This window comes from Pezoporus occidentalis, unplaced genomic scaffold (assembly GCF_034315485.1).
Source record: "Pezoporus occidentalis ecotype Australia unplaced genomic scaffold, CSIRO_AGI_Poc_V1 ctg21, whole genome shotgun sequence".
NCBI classification, from domain to species: Eukaryota; Metazoa; Chordata; class Aves; order Psittaciformes; family Psittacidae; genus Pezoporus; species Pezoporus occidentalis.
In genome coordinates, this window is record NW_026913964.1 from 6,515,736 (window position 1) to 6,525,198 (window position 9,463).

The 9,463-nt window shown below is 33.2% G+C and overlaps 1 long non-coding RNA gene across 2 annotated transcripts in view; it reads left to right on the plus strand.

Annotated features, from left to right (window-relative positions):
• The window catches only part of LOC134164005 (uncharacterized), a 152,779-nt gene extending 147,869 nt beyond the window's left edge, over positions 1-4,910 (plus strand). For both annotated transcript variants that reach the window (XR_009964950.1, XR_009964951.1), the window contains 2 exons: positions 1,198-1,306; positions 4,538-4,910. This is a non-coding gene — a long non-coding RNA (uncharacterized LOC134164005). The remainder of the gene's footprint in view (positions 1-1,197; positions 1,307-4,537) is intronic.
• Positions 4,911-9,463: the final 4,553 nt, after the last annotated feature.

Consider the following 9,463-nt stretch of genomic DNA (forward strand, 5'->3'; position numbering starts at 1 on the left):
ATCTGAAAATTAAAATCTGCTAATTTTTGGTTGCTCTCTTTTTATGTATTTGTGTAAAACCTTATAACGCCTTCAGATTCAACAAGAATGCATTATGCAATGCTTATTGTTCTTATAGCAGCTCATGTATTAGAAACGGCATCCATTTGGGTAATACATGTTACAGATTTCTATTTGTTTTTGTATTGATTTTTTTTTTAATATTCTATCAGCATAATAAATGTAAATTGAGAACAGAACAGGTTTAGATATTGCTTTTTAGTGCTAGTGAGTAAAGCAGTCTTGTCCTAAAACCATTCTGCAGGCAGTGTGTGTGAGTCAGTACCAGAAATAGCCCATCTTAGATTTTGCTTCTTGAAATATGTTGCCACCCCCAGCATTTTTTACTAAAATTCTTGAGAATAACACTGGCTAGTAAAGAGTGACACAAGATGATGTGTATCGATGCCAAAGATGAGTACAGCTGCATTCACTGACACCTCTACTGATGTGCAAACTGACTGTATTAGGTGGAAAGGAATGCTGAACTTTAGAGAGGGAAATCTCCAGTATTACACATAGATGAGAAAAGAGTGAGATCCGAAGCAACCCTGGTTATGGATGTGCCTAACAGACAAGCAAGATTGTTGTAATACTCACAGAAAGATCTGTGTGAAATGCAAAAATAAACATGCAAAATTTGAAAGGAAGATAGAAGAGCTCTGATTTAGCCATGCTAAGACAGCTGCAACAAAGTCAACAGCAAGGAAACAGCAGAGAAACAAGGAAAAAAAAATATGGATAGAACACAAGGAAATTAAGAGAGGAGAGACAGAACTATCAGCTGTTAGTGTAGAGATGATATTTGACATTATGCCAAAAGAAAAAGCAAAGCAAAAGAAGGGGTAGGGAAAAAAAAATCCAGTCTCCAAAATGAAGTTTTGTACTACTTTGAAAAAAATTGATATGTCAAATGGTGCCTTTTTCAAAATAAATTTCTGCCTTGAAGGGTATAGCTTTAAAACATAAAGAAATGTAAGATTTAAATAGATGTGCTGGAATAAATAAATAGATATGATTCAATAAATATTTTTAATAGTAAGAATATATAATTAGCTTTTTAATTTATAATTTCTTTAAAAATTCCCCATATGCTTCTGACTTCTGACCAGAATCCTGTTTCAGTTTTAGGTATTTTGAGTTTTCCTTCAAATCTAGTCTTTTCCAGCTCCTGTTCAACCCTTTAGTTGCAGAAAGTCTTCTCTGAGCAGAAACATCACAGATTATGTTTCAGACAAGAGCAAATGTAATATTTCCAGAGTTTCAGGTAATGTAGAAATATTTGTGAATCTTTCACAAGGAATCACTAAAAGATTGAACCGTGATGCAAAGAAATAGACAAAAATCTTAATTTGTGGACTGCTGGTAACCCAAAGCAGTGCCTATATGTCTCACATATTATTTGCAAAGTCTGTAAAATTAGGTCTCTGAAATCAGTTTTAGAGATCTGCAGATTTATTGGTATAAAGTGCTGCTGTATAATGCTGCCCTTTTTGTCAAAAGTACAGAGACTCCTAATATTACTTTTGAATGGCATGGCTATTTTAGAATACTTTGCAGTCACCCATAAGAAAACCTTAGACTTTATGTTAACTTTAGACATCACACAATGCTCCAGGGGTCAACAGTTCAAACAGACTTAAAATGCTGAAAATTCTAAATTAGTGAGTTTGCCTGCTGGCACAAACTGAATTGTTAGACAAACACGTATATTCTTACTTGTTACACAAGCACAGAATTTTGTGGGAAGTCAGTATGGCAGAATTTTCGTCAATTAGCTCTTCACTGTTCACACAATGAGAACAGACAAAGAGAAGATTTACTACTTTGACCCCTGATACCAGGCTACGTCCCCAGAACAAAACCTGGGCACTGTAATATGTCTTAACGCAACTTGGGCAACATTTAGGTCAGTGCTACAAAAAAGCCCCAAAGTCCAACCCTTTTAGGGTCCTATATTCATAATAGAATAGGCCAGGATAACTTCTCAGAAGTAGGGCTTATCTTTCTTTTAAGTAATATTTTTAACAACAGAAAAAGCCCAGAGCTTTCAAACCTCACATAGACAGGTTTTCCACACATCTAGGTTAAGAGCAGTCTGATTCCAGAGCTACAAATGAATTTTTTTGAACTTGAACATTTTTACTCATAGAATCATAGAATGGTGAGGGTTGGAAAGGATTTTATTATCTAGTTCCAACCCCCCTGCCATGGGCAAAGACACCTCACAATAGACCTCACAAAAGGCCCTGTCCAACCCGGCCTTAAATGCTGCCAGGGATGGAGCATTATTGACCCTTGGCATTTAATTTCAGCTGCCATACATCACGTGTCCTTAATCTAAGTCTCTCTACAAATTGGATAATTTGCCTCAATTTGTTTTGATTTTTTTTTTTATGCCAAGGAAACCAGTTGAGGCTTCCACCCTGGTTGAATCACTTCTGCCATTTTCCATGAACATAAATTAATTTATATCTGACTCTGAATCAGTTTTTTTTTCTCAGTTACTAAGTCCACAGTCATAACTAATGTAATTTTCAATTTAAATTTAGATATATTTGAAATTGAGAGATCTGGAGCAGCATTACTATGAGAATAAAAAGTTTATTTGGTATTACATATTCAACTAATTTAGACAATGGATAAATCTCTTTAGGCTTTTAGAATTACTAGTTTGTCTCTAATAGACATTTAACTTGGGAAGAATATATGTTTTTTATTTTTCCACCTTCTCTTTCAGGTTAAATGACTAAATTAGGAGCTCTGTGAGTCACACTTTTGACAGAAAATGCACAAAAAATTGGGAAATTTTATAAGCATATTTTTTCTTAAAAAACTCCTTAGCCTTGTCAGCAGTCAGCTTCTGAATCTTGGGTGTCCAGGGCAGTAAACCAAAGCTTCTCTACTCCACAAAATAATATCTAAAGTCAGGACTCAAAGTTAGCGTAATTTCCTGCCAGTTTTCCTTTTAAAGTAATTCTACCTATACTGATAAATACTTTCCATTAGAGATGATGAAAACAAAGAAATTTAATTGAGTCATGCAAGTATTGGCTTCTACCCTTAGTATTTTCCTAATCTGTGTAAATTCAGATTGAATGTTAATGGGCAATGCCTTGTCCCATTGTCCAAAGAGGGGGAGAAGATAGAATGACACACTGAAATAGTGATTTGCTGTTTGAGATTTGGTAAATGTACTACAATTTTACCATGGTACTATTTAATCTTTATTGTGGATGACACAGATTTATTTCATATTTTTAATGTGGGTTACAGAGGATTCCTCTTAATCTTTTCCAGATTGGCCGATTTAGTTCTCTACTGTGTAGGGCTCACACCCTCAGAAGTGATTTCTCCAGATTAGGGCTGACAGCACAGTCAAGTCCACTGGCAGACACCACAAGGACGGGTGCTTGACCAATGAACAAAATGCATGATATGTAGGTTCCCTTGATACCTTTACCTCAGTAATATGACTTATTTTTTTTTTATTCCTGACAATAATTTCAACTTTCTACTGCTTCAGTCTTTTGTGATAATGATGAATATGGAAACCAAAGCTTTCATAAATGAAATAATTTTTGGTTTAGCATTTGTACACCAGAAGTCATATTTATACATTGAACAATCCGGCCAAAACTGTGACTCACGCTTAAAATCCTACTCCAGCTCCACATAGCCTGGAGCTTATACTTTAGGCAGCTAAAGAACTTCAATTCATTTTATATCTTCTTCATGAATAAATAGAAATGTCAGTTGGGAAGGACAGAGGCTGGCTGCTGCATGGTCTGGTTCCAAGACTTTCTGATTGTGCAGTGATTTCACTCTGGTGTACTTGTTAAAGAATATTTCTAAAGATACCTGGTTTTCTGTGGTCAGGAGGTAGAAGCTATCAGTTAGTTTTCTGGGTAAAGTTAGCATTGAAAGGTAATTGTTTTCTCCTAACTAAAGGACTTTCTTGCTAGGGGATACATCGTTAATTTATTAGGTGGACTGGCATGTTGCGATATGTAAGTACCCCACATATTTGGTGGGAGGAGAGTGAAAGACAGAGAGATGCTTACCTTAGGCAAATTGGTGGATCTTCAGAACTTCTTTCTCCCCATTTAGTGTGGAGGTAATTATTTCAGGTGGATCAACTCTCCTAACTGCACTCACTGCCTGTTATTTCATTTAACCAACTAATCTAAGCATAGAAGGTTCTACCTATGATAAGCAAGATGCCTTTTCGAGAGTCCATTGATTTTAACTGAATGTCAAGATGAGCTATTTACAATGCATATCCATACTACTGTGCATTGCAAAGAATGTATCATCTTGTTCACAAATTATGGTTTCCCGTTTTTAATTGTGAACTTTTTATGCTGAGAAAAGCCATTAGCTAAATAATTTCTGTACCGAAATTTTACTTTTATGCCTATTGTATTACTAAAATTTCATTGTTCTATCTATCTTTCCTAAACAGCATGTAATAAATCTCATATTTTTTGTTCTGCAGGATACTTTTCAGGACCCCCATCTCCTACTCGCTTGTGTTTATAAGCTTCAACCCAGGTATCACCCCAAGAAGCAGTTTGAAAAACAATGCTGTGTAATAAATCTTCTTAGTCCAAATTTAGATGACTTATTTCAGGGCAAAGTTTTTGATATACTATACTGAGTTCCACGTAACTGGAGAGCTCATGACAAAACCCAACTGCAATTTGAGAATGTTTGCTGCAAATTGTAAAACAAATTGCTGTATTATTAGGCATATATGAGCTATATAAATAAATTGCTACTTGTCAAGGATATTGCATTATAGCTCTTTATGTTCATAGGATTAGTATCCAGGTAAAAGTACTCTGAACTGCAAAATTTCGTATCATATCATAATATTGCTTTTGTTGGTACTGTTTGCTGCAATATTATGTTAAATATACAAATATAATTAGTTATACTGCTTGGGTCTGAGCAGCTGAATGAAACATTTTTGAATTTATAAAAAAAATGTAAATGTAATAAATCGAACAGAACAAGAAAACCTAGATTGACAGATAAAAGTTCAGTATAAATTTTCATCATATTCTAAGGAAAATTTTATTTTTTTAGGTAAAACAAACATACTTCATGACTTTTCATGATTTTTTTTTTTTTCACAGTCGTACTCACACATTCTTATCCTAAAGACTGTATTGGTAGTCCATGTGCAAAACCAGTTGCAAGAAAGGAATAGAGTCTTTCAGATGGTATGGATTCCTCCCTGTGAATCATTATCCACTACTGTATTTCTCATCAACATTATTTAGCTCATAATTTTATTGATTCTCATATCCTCTTATTTCTGAATTTTAAAGGAGCAGTGGCAAAAAGAGTTATTTTTTTCCAAAAAATAAGTGTTCTGATTATAATGGTTCTTACAACAGTTTTTCTGTTGTCTGGGAAGTAAATTACATGTTTAATAGTCTTTATTCCTGTATCAGCTATGAAAGAATGCTTTGTAAATTTGAATTTTTTTAGCTGTCAGAAGTTTATTTTTCTTCCACAGCTGTTCAAAATATTCAAAATTTTCTTCCAGGATTTTAAAGACATTACGTTGCAAGTGGTCTGTTACTTTTACAGTATTCTATAGTGCTTTCTGAGACCGACAAATATGACAGAAACTAAATAGAATAAAATTTCTTCCATATAAATTTTCTCACCGCATTTCCCTCTCCTTTTCTTCATGCTTTTGAGTTTCATTTTTTAATTAATGAATAATAGATATTGATATCAAGGTTAAAAAAACAATTTGTTGTAGATAAACAACAGTTTATGTTATTGAGCATTTTTTGGCATTCATTATAATTAAACCTGTGCAATACAGAACATGAAAAATATGTAAATTAATATTAAATAGGGGGAATATGCTGACAATATTCTGTTACAATTTCAGCAGAGACTTTTTAACTTAATTTAGATATCAGTATTTCAAAAGAGTTACTCATCATTTGACATGGCAGACACTTATGAATTATTTATAGCCTTTCTAGCTTAAATTTATTGTTCCAGTCTTAAAACATTACACCTCTTAGTGTCTTTATGTATGGAAGTTTTCTAATATTTCAGTAAAAATACTAATGTTTAAGCTTTCTCATATATGTCTTCTTAAGTTTAGATCATGTTATGTCAATAGTTACTCACAAAATTAACTCTATCATTATTGTACATTGAAAGAAATCATAGGACCTCCAATGGAGTATTTGTAAAGTTTCACAGGTTGTTGAGACTAAACTGTTTTTTAAATTCGGTGAAAAGCATGCATTTAGAGAAAAAGGTTTCAAAACAAAAGGCAGATTTTTTTTCTCAGAAGTCTTTCCCATCAATAAGCAGTCCCATAAAATATTTCACTGAAACAAAGATAACAAAATCCTCTAGTGTTCCTGGTTACAACAGTGGGGAGATTTAAAAAAATCCATTTAAACAGGACCTGACAGTTGAATCTTATGCTACCTAAAGTCTTAATTATACATTTTTTTTACACAAATAAAAACTTTTTAAAAAGAAAACAAAAATATATTTATAATATATTTATGTAAGTATTTTGTGTTTAAGATTACATTTAAATCCGACAACAAAAACTGAAATGAGAAGCAATGACATCAAATCATATAAATTGTTCACATCTATCATTTTGCAATATAGAATTTTTAAACAGAAAACATATTTCTTCTGAAGAAAACGGTTTTTTTTTCAGAGAAATCAGACAGTTATATACGAAGAAAATGTCATTTACATGTAACCATTCTGAATTTAATAGTACATGGCCACTGGCTTTTAGTTTGCACTGTACATGCAACTTAAAGCTTTACTGAGTTTAACCTAGAATATCTTATTTTAGTGAAAGCTTTGAATAGGATATTGGTAAGTTCAGTGAAAGTTTCCCTTCACAGCTTGTAAATTTATACAAGACAGGATTGCATGCCAGAGGGAAAACTGGATATGTTAGGGTGATGTGTGTAAAAGAAAAAGGGATTTGATGACACTGAACACTAAACATAGCACTCTACATGGCTGATGAAAGCCACTGTCTCATGTCTTTACAGATGAGTTTCCACTGACAAGAAAAGGAAAAGAAAGAAAAAGGAGGAGTATTTTCCTAGTTTCAATGCAAAAGAGATAAAAGTGAAGCCTTGAAATCTGTTCTATCTAGCTATCTAGATAGCTGTTCTGGACATGAAGATTTCAGAACGCATTTTTCCCCAAATATGGACCTTGCAAGTTTTGTAAGTGACCTTTGGCACAACACGTCTTCCTTGGATTCAGTAGATATTTGTAGGATGTCAGCATTTTTTCAAGCTATGCAACTCAACTGTAAAACATAAGAAATAGTTAAAACAGTTTGACAAGTCTTAACTTATTGAAAATTTTTATCATTCCTATTCTATACTTGGAACTTCATAGTGCAGTTACCATACATTTGGCCTCCACACATTAATTCCCCTTTTAGTTTTTAGCACTGTAATTTCACCTATAATTTCTGTGATTCCCTCAAAACTATTCACTCTACTGGATGTTTTAGTTTAGGTTTAGCCATGATTTAATGCCTTCCACATTTCACAACACATTCTCACTTCCAGGCTTAGTCCACAGAAACCTTTCCACAAATAAATCAATTTTCTTTTCTCCATCCACAGGCCCTGGATTTATCTCTCTTTCTTCATCCTATTTTCACACAATGTTCCATGATGAGTCAGTTTCTTCTTTGATTTATTAGAAATAACAAAATGAAGACCATAAACTGAAAAGATAGTTATATAGAAGAACAAAGCCAATAGTTTTTGTGGTAATGGAAGAAAGGACTTGTTCAAGGCACACTTGAAATTTAGGAAATGGAAATTCTTGGCTTCTGCATTTTACCTGAGATTGTTCATCTAACATGAGAATACCAGTCTGCACTAGTCTGCTGTGTGCATTTACATTTGATGCTTCAAATTATCCTGTGTGAACAGCCTCATGTAATGCATTATAGCTCTAAATTAGCGTAAGAAATACTATCACTAGGGAATCTGGACCATTATTTTTATGAAATAAAAAGTTACATGAAGTTCATAAACCAAAAATACTGATACTTTGGAAATAGTTTTTAATCTGTTGATGTAAAACATAGACACTAAAAGCCCACCTGAAATGGATAAAAAGTGTCTTTATTTGAATATTAAGCATGCTTTGTCCAGTCTTGAACCACAATAGTACAAAGGTTTATAAAATGGTTATGCTAGATAAGGTTGTGTATTTCTGACAATATGCGTAGATGATGGCCTCAAAAGAACAATGTGTGACTGCTTTGCTGAACAGATTAGTATTTTTCCCATGTTTCTGCCTAGAGACCAATGTGAACTGAATATTTCTTTTGAATCCCAAAGTCATTTTATGTTGTTAGGTTAAAGCTGGAATGTGATGAAGTGTGATTTTACTTCTTCTCTCACAGGAATAATGGACCACATGAGAGAAATGGAAGATGGCAAATGAGCTTAAATGGCATTACAAGATGATGTAGTGAACTATGGACTAACAAATCTTTGGTACACAAACTGTGGAAGGTATAATTAGAAAAGGATTAAAAGACATGAATAAATATATGCCAATAAAAAGTCAGCATTGCTTTTGGAAAGGGGTGTCACATCTTAGGCTTCCATTAAATATTTAAGAAAACAAACAAACAAACAAGCAAACAAACAAGAAAACAATTAAGGATAATAATGTTGTTAAAGTTTTCTTTTGTCTTCAAAAAGCTTTTGATAAATTTGTCATAGAACAAGAGGGAAGGTCATCTTATGGATTTGTAACGTTAAAGATAGGGAACAGAGATTAGGAATTCATTAGCAGTTTCAAAATGAAAAGTGGTTTCCCAAGCTCTGCTCTGTTTAACTTATTCACATATCACTGAGAAAAAAATATGCTAAAAGTGACAAAGTTTGTCTATGATGCCAAATTAAGCAAGCCAGACAATTCTTGAGAAGTCTTAAAGGAGAAGAATCTCAGTGCATGTAAGAAATATATAATTTAATTATGGAAAAATGTGATGAAATATTAAACACCTGTTGCCCCCTCTGTTATCTGGAGTTGGCCTTTGGCTCACACCAGCTCAATGCATAGTGTTATAAAGGTAGAGTGTTGTAAATTATCTTAATAGAACTAGAAATTGTACCCAAAATATTAATTCAACACTGTGAAAGTGATGTTTCCATGTTTTGAATACTGTGTACAGTTCTACCATGATCTCAGGAATCATCTAGTAGAAAAGGTGTAGAAAAGGAAACAAAAATATATACTAGTATTCTTGATCTAGAAATGGTTGAATGTGGATAGAATAGACAGCTATAAACTCATGAATGGAGTGAAAAAGGATAACAAGAAACAAAATGTTGTAAACACTATCAACACAAATCATATTTGAATTTTG